Here is a 15,097-nt window from a genome sequence, read left to right on the forward strand (position 1 = left end):
GGATGTGCCCACCCTTCGCCTCTATTAAGGCTTGAACGCCACTGGAGACACTTCCAGTGATGTGTATGAATGTCTGTGGCACTGGCGGCCCATTCTACCCTAAGAGCCGAAACCACAGAAGGTAGTGATGTAGGACACTGGGATCGGGTGCGAAGTCGATATTTGAACTCATTACAAAGTGTTCCATTGGCTTCACGTCGGGACTCTGGACGGGTGTGTCGGTTTCAGGAATGCTATTGTCAAAAAACCGTGGCTTTACAGGTGCCGCTTTATCAGAGGGTGAATTGCCATATTGGTACAATCATTGTCTCCGAACTGTTCCTCTACTTTACACAGTACACATGCTGAGAAATGTGTTCATATCTTTCCGCACTTGGTGTTTTCTTAAGCGTAAGAAGGGGACCACACTCTAACACTGAAAAACACCCCCATACGGTAACATCACAGCCTCCATGTTTCGCCCGCATCTCGTGGTCGTGCGGTAGCGTTCTCGCTTCCCACGCCCGGGTTCCCGGGTTCGATTCCCGGCGGGGTCAGGGATTTTCTCTGCCTCGTGATGGCTGGGTGTTGTGTGTTGTCCTTAGGTTAGTTAGGTTTAAGTAGTTCTAAGTTCTAGGGGACTTATGACCACAGTAGTTGAGTCCCATAGTACTCAGAGCCATTTTTTGAACCTCCATGTTTCACTGTTAGCGATACACATGTTGGGAGGTAATGTTCTCCAGGCACTAATCGCTCCATTCACTCGTTTACGGTCATTCACCAATCAGCAGCGTCGCTCTTTACGCCACCTCAACCGTAGCTTAGCGTTGACTGTAGTGTGTTTAAAATTAATAGCGACTTTTGACGTTTGGCTGAGTGGAGAGCACATCACTCCGTTGCTCAGGTAACACCAAAGGTGAACCAGCTTTCCCTACCACGCGACCAGGTCTTCGGTTGGCTTAGCGCCTCTGTTGCCACACCGTGGATAAACATTGCCACATGGTGTCGCGCAGTAGATGCATTTACGTTCGTCATCTCTCGTTAGAGCGCGCTATTTCCTGGCGCAGAAGCGTTATGCCGCCATAAGGCATTGTGAACAAGTGTTTTGTGTTGGATTTGTGTTAATAAAAACAGTGCACCACGTCTGAAAGCACAAGATTCGCAATGAAAGTGGACGTCAGGAACACATTCAGTGACTTCGAAAATAATGTTCTGCTGCCAAATTCGACAATAATGATGGACATTGCACCATACCAATCTGTAATGATGGATAATGCTACAACAATCCAGTGGTTGAAAGCGCCTAAAGCCGCCTAAAGGAAAATTAAAGAGGCCGATGGGGGAAAGAACAGCAGCTGTGTGAATATCGAGAGCTCAGCTGGGAGACCAGTCCTATGCAAAGAAGGGAAAGCTGAAAGATAGAAGGGAGTATGTAGAAGGTCTATACAAGGGCGATAAACTTGAAGGCGATATTATAGAAAGTGAAGTGGACCTAGAAGAAGATTAGGTGGGAAACATAATACTGTGAGAAAAATTTGACAGAGCTCTGAAAGACAACTTGAAGCATGGTCCCGGGAGTAGAGAATATTCTATCAGAAATACTTATAGCATTCGGACAGCCAGCCACGACAAAACTTTTTCATCTGGCATGCAAAATGTATGAGACAGGTGAAATACCCTCATATTTCAAGAAGAATGTAACAATTGCAAATCCAAATAAATCAGTTGTTAACAAGAGTGAAAATTACCCAACTATCAGTTTAATAAGTCATGGTTGCACAGTAGTAACACATATCCTTCACAGAAGAATGGAGAAACTGACAGAAGCCGACATCGGGGAAGATCAGTTTAAATTCCGGAGAAATGTAGGAACGCTCGAGGCAATACTGATCCTCCTACATATCTTAGCAGATAGCTTAAGGGACGAGAAAGCTACATTTATAGCATTTGTAGACTTAGAGAAAGCTTTTGAAAGTGTTGACAGGAAAACTTTCTTCGAAATTTTGAATGTAGCAGGGTTAAAATACAGGGAGTGGAAGGCTATTTACAACTAGTACAGAAATCAGATAGTAGTAATAAGGGTCGAGGGACATGAAAGGGAAGCGGGGTTGAGAAGGGAGTGAGACAGGTTTGTAGCGTATTCCCTGTGTTATTCAGTCTGTACATTGAACAACCAGTAAAAGCAACCAAAGAAAAATCTGGAATAGGAATTAAAGTTCAGGGAAAAGAAATAAAACTTTGAGGTTTACCGATGCCATTGTAATTCTGTCAGACACAGCATAAAATTTGGAAGAGCAGTTGAGTGGAATGGAGCATTGTCTTGAAAGGGAGATATAAGATGAACAACAACAAAAGTAAAACGTGGATAAGGGAATGCAGTCGAATTAAATCAACTGATGCTGACTGAATTAGGTTATTAAACGAGGCACTTGAAGTAGTAGATGAGTTTTGCTATTTGGACAGCTAAATAACTGATCATGGTCGACGTAAAGAGGATATAAAATGTAGACTGCCAACGGCTAGAAAAGCATTTCTGAAGAAGAGAAATATGTTAATATCGAATATAGATTTAAGAGTTAGGATGTCTTTTCTGAAAGTGTTTGTCTCTAGTATAACCATGAATTGAAGTGAAAGTTGGACGATAAAGAGTTTAGACAAAAATAAAATAGAAGGTTTCGAAATGTGGTGCTTCAGAAGCATGTTGAAAATTAGATGAGTAGGTCATGTATATAGTGATGAGGTACTGAAGAGATCTGGGGAAACAAAAAATTTGTCGCACAACTTGAAAAAAGGAGTTCGGTTGACAGGACACATTCTGAGGCTACAAGGGATCACCAGTTTAGTATTGGAGAGCAATGTATGCGGTAAAAATCATAGAGGGAGATCAACAGATCATTACAGTATGCAGATTCACAAGGACATATGTGGGAATAGTTAATGGCCCCCACAGGATAGAATACCATGGAGAGGTGCATCAAACCAGTCTTCGGACTGAAGACCACAACAACGACATATAACTGTTGATCGAAATTAAAAATTCAGAATGCTGCCATAATCTATTAATTAAGAAGTATAATTTTACGTTAAAGATTTATCACATCCACTCAAGTATACAAGTTAAAAACTGCGTGGGAGTCACCAGGCACCATAATCCACAGCGTGCAAATTACAAAGATTATATTCATCCAGTATTTGCGAATGAGAGCATGCAGATTCTTTAAAGAATCGGTGCTAGTAGTTCGTGGTTATTACCAAAATGAAAAGTGAATGAAAAATTATGGTCGCACATATCAGATAATAGCATTTCATCAAGGGAATGTAAATCTTGAACCAGATACATCCAGGCAATGTCTACAAAAAGTAATCATTGCCTCTATTTGGATAAATTTACTAGTATACATTAACTAAAAAAGCTTCCTGTGTGGAATACTCTATGAAGCAAGATATTTTGATGTCCTGCTACCATTTAGCTGGCTCAGTAACTTCAAAAAAGCCGTTAATGAAAAATTTCGAAAAGGAAGTGGTGCAATGCTTTACTGCATATTTCGGTGAGATTGGCTCACAGAAAGAGTCCCCCATAGAAATTGAAAACCTATTACCTCCATAAGAAAAGAAGTTGGTTCTGACCGTCAATAAAAGTTAGCATACTTTCTAAAAAAAGTACACCAAAACTGAAAATCTGAATCGCGTCCCATCAATTGAAAAGTTTCGAGTCTGGATTAATAAAAAAAATAGAGAAAAGTGAAGATGGTTATTTTAACGCTTCAGCTATTTTACAAAGGCTCCCGCACTTGAGTACAACGCACAGACGGTTCACACAACCGCGTGAAACTGTAAGCAATGTTTTTCTTTGGGATGTTATTCAACTCGCGTGTCGCATTTGCACTTTCTTCTGTCATGGTGAAACATCGGAGGCCCATTGTACACTTGGTCGTTTTGTTGTATGTTTGTATTGATAACAAAAAGTCTCGTTACCCACGATGATTCTTTTCGAAAAAGAATTGTTCGTGTTTTGCATTTCACTCAAGTCGCTGCGTTGTTTTTGTTCGGGAATCAAGATGTGCTGAACAAACTTCGCACACACTTTTCTCTTCTTCAGACATTCTGAAGAATGTGATTTAGGGATGTTCAGTTCGTTGTTCTATTGCGATTTGTGACACAACAACATTGATACACTACGGCCGCACGCTCAATGCTTAACACTGCCTGCCCACACCTGACTAGTCGAATGCACATCTGTTGTTTGCAGTTCGCAGTTCAAGTTGCGACCGTAGTTACACCACTGACATAGTTTGTATGCCAGAAACAAGAGCTTTTTGGGCGGAGGTGAATATTCACAACTGCTATATTAAATACTGGTAGAATATTGGCATGAAGAATAAGTGTACATCAGAACAAACTTATAATGTATCAAAACTAGCTTAGCATACGCTGCTTCGCTCGCTTAGACTGTATGGTCTGCACAGATTTCTTTTGTTTTACCTTAATCAAATTTTTATGTTCCTCCGTCCATTTCTCATGTGTAAATCTACACACTGTAAAAGAGCTTGTGAACCTTTATGTTGTTGTCAGTCTTTGCATATTTAAAATGCCCTAACGGGTTTAATTTAAGTTTTTGTAGCGAGTTTAAAAAAGAAGGAGACAAATGATAACTGTTACTTTCTCTATGCAATTCTAACAAAGCCGATTTGTCACGATCACTGTTACATACTTCTCTTTGATTTAGTTGACACGTTGCAACAGCTCCTAAATTTTCACGCTAAATAAGGCCATAGAAGCATACTCTTTTTAAAATGTGCTTCTACGAAAAAGCGATTCTGCTTAAACATTTTCCTAAGACTTTTCATCTTCTAATTCATCCCCTTAGGGGTTGAATTTGAAATACGTTTTTTTTTTTTAATTTTCAACAGAGAAGTCAAATACCAATTTTCAGAGTTGTAGCTTTGTAAATGCTTTAAACGATTTATTTTAAAAAATATTTTATCCAATATTTTTCGACCCCTTAGGGTTGAATTTACAAACATGCCGAAATACGTACTTCTTTTATTTCTTATCGAGCAATCAAATACCAATTTTCGTAATTGTAGCTTCAATATTACCTTAATAGCGACATATTATCAGAATTCTTTTTTTCCCTTATTTCATCCCCTGAGGGGTGGAATTTCAAAAAATCCCTCCGTGGCCTGGCAGTCAGTCGTTGACTCACCTCGGAAGATGTTATCCGCAGTTGGCAACGAAACGTCAAGAAGAAGAAGCTTTACAGATCGATCACAGCCTCTCAGCGCGGAAATTTTAACTAATGAAGGCGCCAGGCGTGGAAGCCTACACGTTATGATTATACTGACCTACTGCATCTCTTAACTAATGGCTCGTGACGTTATTGTTCGAGCATTAAACGAATTAGAAGTCATAATGAGACGTGACTTTTCATTCAGTTATTACACTGTTTCAGAAGTATACAGAATTATAGTGGACATTAACATGGGATGTGCCCACCCTTCGCCTCTATTAAGGCTTGAACGCCACTGGAGACACTTCCAGTGATGTGTATGAATGTCTGTGGCACTGGCGGCCCATTCTACCCTAAGAGCCGAAACCACAGAAGGTAGTGATGTAGGACACTGGGATCGGGTGCGAAGTCGATATTTGAACTCATTACAAAGTGTTCCATTGGCTTCACGTCGGGACTCTGGACGGGTGTGTCGGTTTCAGGAATGCTATTGTCAAAAAACCGTGGCTTTACAGGTGCCGCTTTATCAGGGGGTGAATTGCCATATTGGTACAATCATTGTCTCCGAACTGTTCCTCTACTTTACACAGTACACATGCTGAGAAATGTGTTCATATCTTTCCGCACTTGGTGTTTTCTTAAGCGTAAGAAGGGGACCACACTCTAACACTGAAAAACACCCCCATACGGTAACATCACAGCCTCCATGTTTCGCCCGCATCTCGTGGTCGTGCGGTAGCGTTCTCGCTTCCCACGCCCGGGTTCCCGGGTTCGATTCCCGGCGGGGTCAGGGATTTTCTCTGCCTCGTGATGGCTGGGTGTTGTGTGTTGTCCTTAGGTTAGTTAGGTTTAAGTAGTTCTAAGTTCTAGGGGACTTATGACCACAGTAGTTGAGTCCCATAGTACTCAGAGCCATTTTTTGAACCTCCATGTTTCACTGTTAGCGATACACATGTTGGGAGGTAATGTTCTCCAGGCACTAATCGCTCCATTCACTCGTTTACGGTCATTCACCAATCAGCAGCGTCGCTCTTTACGCCACCTCAACCGTAGCTTAGCGTTGACTGTAGTGTGTTTAAAATTAATAGCGACTTTTGACGTTTGGCTGAGTGGAGAGCACATCACTCCGTTGCTCAGGTAACACCAAAGGTGAACCAGCTTTCCCTACCACGCGACCAGGTCTTCGGTTGGCTTAGCGCCTCTGTTGCCACACCGTGGATAAACATTGCCACATGGTGTCGCGCAGTAGATGCATTTACGTTCGTCATCTCTCGTTAGAGCGCGCTATTTCCTGGCGCAGAAGCGTTATGCCGCCATAAGGCATTGTGAACAAGTGTTTTGTGTTGGATTTGTGTTAATAAAAACAGTGCACCACGTCTGAAAGCACAAGATTCGCAATGAAAGTGGACGTCAGGAACACATTCAGTGACTTCGAAAATAATGTTCTGCTGCCAAATTCGACAATAATGATGGACATTGCACCATACCAATCTGTAATGATGGATAATGCTACAACAATCCAGTGGTTGAAAGCGCCTAAAGCCGCCTAAAGGAAAATTAAAGAGGCCGATGGGGGAAAGAACAGCAGCTGTGTGAATATCGAGAGCTCAGCTGGGAGACCAGTCCTATGCAAAGAAGGGAAAGCTGAAAGATAGAAGGGAGTATGTAGAAGGTCTATACAAGGGCGATAAACTTGAAGGCGATATTATAGAAAGTGAAGTGGACCTAGAAGAAGATTAGGTGGGAAACATAATACTGTGAGAAAAATTTGACAGAGCTCTGAAAGACAACTTGAAGCATGGTCCCGGGAGTAGAGAATATTCTATCAGAAATACTTATAGCATTCGGACAGCCAGCCACGACAAAACTTTTTCATCTGGCATGCAAAATGTATGAGACAGGTGAAATACCCTCATATTTCAAGAAGAATGTAACAATTGCAAATCCAAATAAATCAGTTGTTAACAAGAGTGAAAATTACCCAACTATCAGTTTAATAAGTCATGGTTGCACAGTAGTAACACATATCCTTCACAGAAGAATGGAGAAACTGACAGAAGCCGACATCGGGGAAGATCAGTTTAAATTCCGGAGAAATGTAGGAACGCTCGAGGCAATACTGACCCTCCTACATATCTTAGCAGATAGCTTAAGGGACGAGAAAGCTACATTTATAGCATTTGTAGACTTAGAGAAAGCTTTTGAAAGTGTTGACAGGAAAACTTTCTTCGAAATTTTGAATGTAGCAGGGTTAAAATACAGGGAGTGGAAGGCTATTTACAACTAGTACAGAAATCAGATAGTAGTAATAAGGGTCGAGGGACATGAAAGGGAAGCGGGGTTGAGAAGGGAGTGAGACAGGTTTGTAGCGTATTCCCTGTGTTATTCAGTCTGTACATTGAACAACCAGTAAAAGCAACCAAAGAAAAATCTGGAATAGGAATTAAAGTTCAGGGAAAAGAAATAAAACTTTGAGGTTTACCGATGCCATTGTAATTCTGTCAGACACAGCATAAAATTTGGAAGAGCAGTTGAGTGGAATGGAGCATTGTCTTGAAAGGGAGATATAAGATGAACAACAACAAAAGTAAAACGTGGATAAGGGAATGCAGTCGAATTAAATCAACTGATGCTGACTGAATTAGGTTATTAAACGAGGCACTTGAAGTAGTAGATGAGTTTTGCTATTTGGACAGCTAAATAACTGATCATGGTCGACGTAAAGAGGATATAAAATGTAGACTGCCAACGGCTAGAAAAGCATTTCTGAAGAAGAGAAATATGTTAATATCGAATATAGATTTAAGAGTTAGGATGTCTTTTCTGAAAGTGTTTGTCTCTAGTATAACCATGAATTGAAGTGAAAGTTGGACGATAAAGAGTTTAGACAAAAATAAAATAGAAGGTTTCGAAATGTGGTGCTTCAGAAGCATGTTGAAAATTAGATGAGTAGGTCATGTATATAGTGATGAGGTACTGAAGAGATCTGGGGAAACAAAAAATTTGTCGCACAACTTGAAAAAAGGAGTTCGGTTGACAGGACACATTCTGAGGCTACAAGGGATCACCAGTTTAGTATTGGAGAGCAATGTATGCGGTAAAAATCATAGAGGGAGATCAACAGATCATTACAGTATGCAGATTCACAAGGACATATGTGGGAATAGTTAATGGCCCCCACAGGATAGAATACCATGGAGAGGTGCATCAAACCAGTCTTCGGACTGAAGACCACAACAACGACATATAACTGTTGATCGAAATTAAAAATTGAGAATGCTGCCATAATCTATTAATTAAGAAGTATAATTTTACGTTAAAGATTTATCACATCCACTCAAGTATACAAGTTAAAAACTGTGTGGGAGTCACCAGGCACCATAATCCACAGCGTGCAAATTACAAAGATTATATTCATCCAGTATTTGCGAATGAGAGCATGCAGATTCTTTAAAGAATCGGTGCTAGTAGTTCGTGGTTATTACCAAAATGAAAAGTGAATGAAAAATGATGGTCGCACATATCAGATAATAGCATTTCATCAAGGGAATGTAAATCTTGAACCAGATACATCCAGGCAATGTCTACAAAAAGTAATCATTGCCTCTATTTGGATAAATTTACTAGTATACATTAACTAAAAAAGCTTCCTGTGTGGAATACTCTATGAAGCAAGATATTTTGATGTCCTGCTACCATTTAGCTGGCTCAGTAACTTCAAAAAAGCCGTTAATGAAAAATTTCGAAAAGGAAGTGGTGCAATGCTTTACTGCATATTTCGGTGAGATTGGCTCATAGAAAGAGTCCCCCATAGAAATTGAAAACCTATTACCTCCATAAGAAAAGAAGTTGGTTCTGACCGTCAATAAAAGTTAGCATACTTTCTAAAAAAAAGTACACCAAAACTGAAAATCTGAATCGCGTCCCATCAATTGAAAAGTTTCGAGTCTGGATTAATAAAAAAAATAGAGAAAAGTGAAGATGGTTATTTTAACGCTTCAGCTATTTTACAAAGGCTCCCGCACTTGAGTACAACGCACAGACGGTTCACACAACCGCGTGAAACTGTAAGCAATGTTTTTCTTTGGGATGTTATTCAACTCGCGTGTCGCATTTGCACTTTCTTCTGTCATGGTGAAACATCGGAGGCCCATTGTACACTTGGTCGTTTTGTTGTATGTTTGTATTGATAACAAAAAGTCTCGTTACCCACGATGATTCTTTTCGAAAAAGAATTGTTCGTGTTTTGCATTTCACTCAAGTCGCTGCGTTGTTTTTGTTCGGGAATCAAGATGTGCTGAACAAACTTCGCACACACTTTTCTCTTCTTCAGACATTCTGAAGAATGTGATTTAGGGATGTTCAGTTCGTTGTTCTATTGCGATTTGTGACACAACAACATTGATACACTACGGCCGCACGCTCAATGCTTAACACTGCCTGCCCACACCTGACTAGTCGAATGCACATCTGTTGTTTGCAGTTCGCAGTTCAAGTTGCGACCGTAGTTACACCACTGACATAGTTTGTATGCCAGAAACAAGAGCTTTTTGGGCGGAGGTGAATATTCACAACTGCTATATTAAATACTGGTAGAATATTGGCATGAAGAATAAGTGTACATCAGAACAAACTTATAATGTATCAAAACTAGCTTAGCATACGCTGCTTCGCTCGCTTAGACTGTATGGTCTGCACAGATTTCTTTTGTTTTACCTTAATCAAATTTTTATGTTCCTCCGTCCATTTCTCATGTGTAAGTCTACACACTGTAAAAGAGCTTGTGAACCTTTATGTTGTTGTCAGTCTTTGCATATTTAAAATGCCCTAACGGGTTTAATTTAAGTTTTTGTAGCGAGTTTAAAAAAGAAGGAGACAAATGATAACTGTTACTTTCTCTATGCAATTCTAACAAAGCCGATTTGTCACGATCACTGTTACATACTTCTCTTTGATTTAGTTGACACGTTGCAACAGCTCCTAAATTTTCACGCTAAATAAGGCCATAGAAGCATACTCTTTTTAAAATGTGCTTCCAACCAAAAAGCGATTCTGCTTAAACATTTTCTTAAGACTTTTCATCTTCTTATTCATCCCCTTAGGGGGTGAATTTGAAATACGTTTTTTTTTTTTTTAATTTTCAACAGATTAGTCAAATACCAATTTTCAGAGTTGTAGCTTTAAAAATGCTTTAAACGATTTATTTAAAAAAATATTTTATCCAATATTTTTCGACCCCTTAGGGTTGAATTTACAAACATGCCGAAATACGTACTTTTTCATTTCTTATCGAGCAATGAAATACCAATTTTCGTAATTGTAGCTTCAATATTACCTTAAATGCGACATATTTTCAGAATTCTTTTTTTTCCCTTATTTCATCCCCTGAGGGGTGGAATTTCAAAAAATCCCTTCCTAAACGATGCCTACAGTGTAAGATCAACACCTTATCCATATTTCAAGCTTCTGCCCTTTGCGGTTTGGACTGTCCGTGTTGAGGCAGTGAATGAGCCACGACATATCCTTTTGTACGTAGATATTTACATGAGAGAAACAACGAGCTTTTAATCACAAGCAAACAATCAGACATCAATTGACTCCTTACACCACGCACGTTCTAAAGATGAGAGCAGCGGGTTCATGAGCATTATGTGAGGCGCTAATCGTCCTCAGAGTGCTACTACACTTTGACGTTGGTTGAGTGGGCGCTACGGACTCACAGTACTCCGCACATGGGTATACACACAAATATCAACGAGTCGCAGCTCGCACCACTGAAGCATCTGCACCTCAGTCTCTTACGGCCAACTCCTCAGCTAGACTGATTTTAGATTCCAGTTTTAGCATTCCTGGAAGCAAATGTGGAGAATGCTAACGAGTAGTCCAGGGTAACTCGAATATGTTTTGAGTAGGGGTTGCATTTACTAGCACTATTAGGAAAGTGTGATTAGATTTCTAACTGTGTCCGCTTGACTGATGGAAGCACGATTATTTAGCTTCCCGGCACATTTGTTTTCAACCGCGATTCTCGCAGGTACTGTAACAATTATAATGTTACTTAAAATCCGTCTTGATTGCAATTTTTTTTTTTTTTTTGTTATTCATATGACCGGTTTCGGTTCATTCAGAACCATCTTCAGATCTGTAAAAATAATTATACTAATTTACTATTTCACGGAAGCAAATCTTTTTCATCCTATCTAACCAACATCAAATGTACCAGAACGTACCTGATATTTCAGTTACAGGAGTAACCCGTCCAAATCCAGCAACTTTCACATGCTACGTCACATAAAATTGGTTGGCAGAGTGCACGTCATTTATATTAATTATAACACTATTACCGACAGGTGGCGTCTGGTACATTTGTTACATTCCATTTGCACATACTGTATTCAGTAGATCTTTTTTATATTAAAAATATTTGATTAAAATATGTAGATGTCAAAGTTAAAATCTGTACTTGTCAGGATTAAAAAACAGTAAAATTATCATTTTTATACGATCTAAAAAGCATAGGGCGATTTATATATCTATGGTGCTGGTGTGAACTTGTTTTCCTCTACGGTCTGCTTCCGTGGTTCCCACCATTTCGGCGTTGTGCCGCGGTCCGCTCAGTCGTCTGACGTCCATCGCCGTGGGCAAGAGGGCCGCACAGGAGGGCCCCGTCAACGACGCCAGGCGCTGCACGCGTCTTCCGGCTTCTCCACCATCTCTCATCCCTCGGCCTGGATCTCCACACGCAACAGTTGTCATCTTAGTAGGTCGTGCTAAAATAGGCGTTATGATTGAATTCGCTTTGCTCGTTGAGGATTAAATCCGGATCTTTATTTTTGTGGGTGTATATTTCGATCTCTTCCAAAATGTTAAGAAACCGTCCCTTATGAGCTCTATGCAGGATGTCTAAATTGTTTTCAATTTTCGTGACTGAGTGCTTTGTCGTAGCCATATGCGCCCCAAAAGCTGTTTTGTTTTGAGAGTAAGTGTGCTCCCTGAATCTGGTTTCAAAGTTCCTACCAGTCTGCCCTATATATTGTTTACAGCAGTCATTACATTTGATCTTATATACACCTGAATCCTGAAATTTATTCCCACTATTACATATTCTATGCCGGAGCTTCAATTTTAACGTGTTATTTGTTCGGAACCCTATTTTAACGTCGGATTTACGAAAGCATCTTTCAATTTTGTCTGCAATTCTTCCATTGTGAGTGAGAGCTACATATTTTTTCTTGTTGTTCCTCTTAACTGCTACTTGACTTCCTTCTGTTTGTTCCAAAAAACAAAAAAACAAAAAAATTGCAATCAAGACGGATTTTAAGTAACATTATAAAATCACTGATTGCTGTTATCCCATAAGACATTATGTCTGTTTTTGCAAACTGTAACAATTGACAGAGATTGGTCATTTCTCCTTTTCCTTCTGCACTTCAGGATGTAGACAACTGTCTATTTCAGTTTGGCAGTTTGCTTCGTATTCCTACATCTATTTCTATAGTCATACTCAACACTGTGAAGTGCATGACAGAGAATATTTATCATTGTACCAGTTGTAATGGCTTCTGACTGTTATATCCACGTATGGAGGGCGCGAGGAATGATTGTTTCAATATCTCTGTGCGCGCTGTAATTAACCTAACCTCGTCCCCACTATCCTTACGGAAGAAATACGTCAAAAATTTAAATATATTCCTGGATTCATTTAAAACTGGATCTTAAAATTTTATAAGTGGACTCTCTCAGAGTATTTTGCGCCTGTCTTCAAGAGCCTGTCAGTTCAGTATCCTCAGCATTTCTGTGACACTCTCCCATGGCTCAGAGCAACCATTCGTACTGTCCTTCTCTGTATACATTCAGTATCTCCTGTTAGTCACATTTGGTACAGGTCCCATACATCCTTGAACAGTATTCAACAATGAATCATAGGACTTATTTGTAAGCAATCTCCTTTGTCAAATAACTGCACTTCCTTAGCATTCTTCCAATAAACCTAATAATCCATCACCTACTTTACCTACGACTGAGCCTAAGTGATGCTTCCATTTCATATCCATAGAAGGTGTTATACTCAGGTATTTGTATGAGTTGACAGATTTCAAATGTAGCTCGTTGATACTGCGGTCATAAGATACTACGTTTAGTTTTTCGGTTTTTGAAGTGCACAGTTTCACATTTTTGAACATTTAAACGAAGTTGCCATTTTTTTCAGCACTTTGAAATGTTACCGGGATCTGACTGAATTCGTGTAGTATTTTTTTTTTTTTCATACAGTACTTCATTACAGATAACTTCATCGTACTTTCTGCACGTTGTCTCCCTACGTTCCTCTGCCCTTGTGGATGGTTTTAGATTACTTGTTTGATTTTTCATTCTTCATTCGCTCCAAATGATCTATATTACCCCCTGCGTTGCTGCATTTCATCATTTAAAATGGATACTTGCATCTTGTGTTTCTTCATTCTTCAATCTCTTGCAAATTGTAATTTTTCAATTTTCAAAGGAAGTTAATTTCAGCTGTCTGTATATTTCACTATTTTCCCTCTTGATTGGGCCTGGTTTTAAAATCTGTCAAATACTGTAGACACTATAGTTGCCCTATCGATTTCAAGAAATCTGTCCCTACATGTCATATTCGTTAATATTTAGCTTGTTGCACCACATAAATAGTGAAATTAGTTTCTTGTAGTGTTTATATCGTACCTCTAGTCATAGACTTCGTCCTCTCCTTCATAACTAAAGTGCACCACATTTCTACAGTCAAATCTTCTTGGTAATTACATCCATTCCTTTCAAAACCATTATTCTCGTCTTCTACTTTAATATTTACATGTTGCGCTTCTTACACAATTGATTCGTTTGTGCAATTCCTATATGTAGAGCACCAGTCTCTATATTAAACGCTCTCCTCCGTTTCGCAAATTAGTTAATTATAAAGCGTTATACACACATCAAAAAAAAGTTTTGCATCAGTTTGGTTGCGAGAGTATCGGAACCTGTAGAGAAAACTGGAATAGAGATCAACATAAACATTATTTCCGTCCTTTTTATTACTCACGGAAACCACACACTGCATGTTGTACCACCATACAGCGAGACCTTGAGAGGTGGTGGTCCAGATTGCTGTACAAACCAGTACTTCTAATTCCCCGTAGCTCGTCCTGTTGCATTGAAGCATGCCTGTATCCGTCGTGGCATACTATCCACAAGTTCATCAAGACACTGTTGGTCCACATTGTGCCACTCCTCAAAGGCGATTCGGCGTATATCCCTCAGAGTGGTTGGTGGGTCACGTCGTCCATAAACAGCCTTTTTCAATCTATCCCAGGCATGTTCGATAGGCTTCATGCCTGGAGAACATGCTGGCCACTCCAGTCGAGCGATATAGTTATCCTGAAGGAAGTCATTCACAAGATGTGCACGATTGGGTCGCGAATTGTCTTCCATGAAGACGAATTCCTCGCCAATATGCTACCGATATGGTTGCACTATCGGTCGGAGGATGGCACACATCGTACAGCCTTTACGGCGCCTTCCATGACCACCAGCGGCGTACGTCGGCCCCACATTATGCCACCCCAAAACAGCAGGGAACACCCACCTTGCTGCACTCGCTGGACAGTGTGTCTAAGGCGTCCAGCCTGACCGGGTTGCTTTCAGACACGTCTCCGACGATTGTCTGTTTGAAGGCACATGCGACACTCATCGACGAAGAGAACGTGATGCCAATCCTGAGCGGTCATTCGGAATGTTGTTGGACTCATCTGTACCGCGCTGCATGGTGTCGTGGTTGCAAAGATGGACCTCGCCATGGACGTCGGGAGTGAAGTTGCGCATCATGCAGCCCATTGCGCACAGTTTGAGTCGTAACACGACGTCCTGTGGCTGCAT

The sequence above is a fragment of the Schistocerca cancellata genome, chromosome 7 (assembly GCF_023864275.1).
Source record: "Schistocerca cancellata isolate TAMUIC-IGC-003103 chromosome 7, iqSchCanc2.1, whole genome shotgun sequence".
Lineage (NCBI taxonomy): Eukaryota > Metazoa > Arthropoda > Insecta > Orthoptera > Acrididae > Schistocerca > Schistocerca cancellata.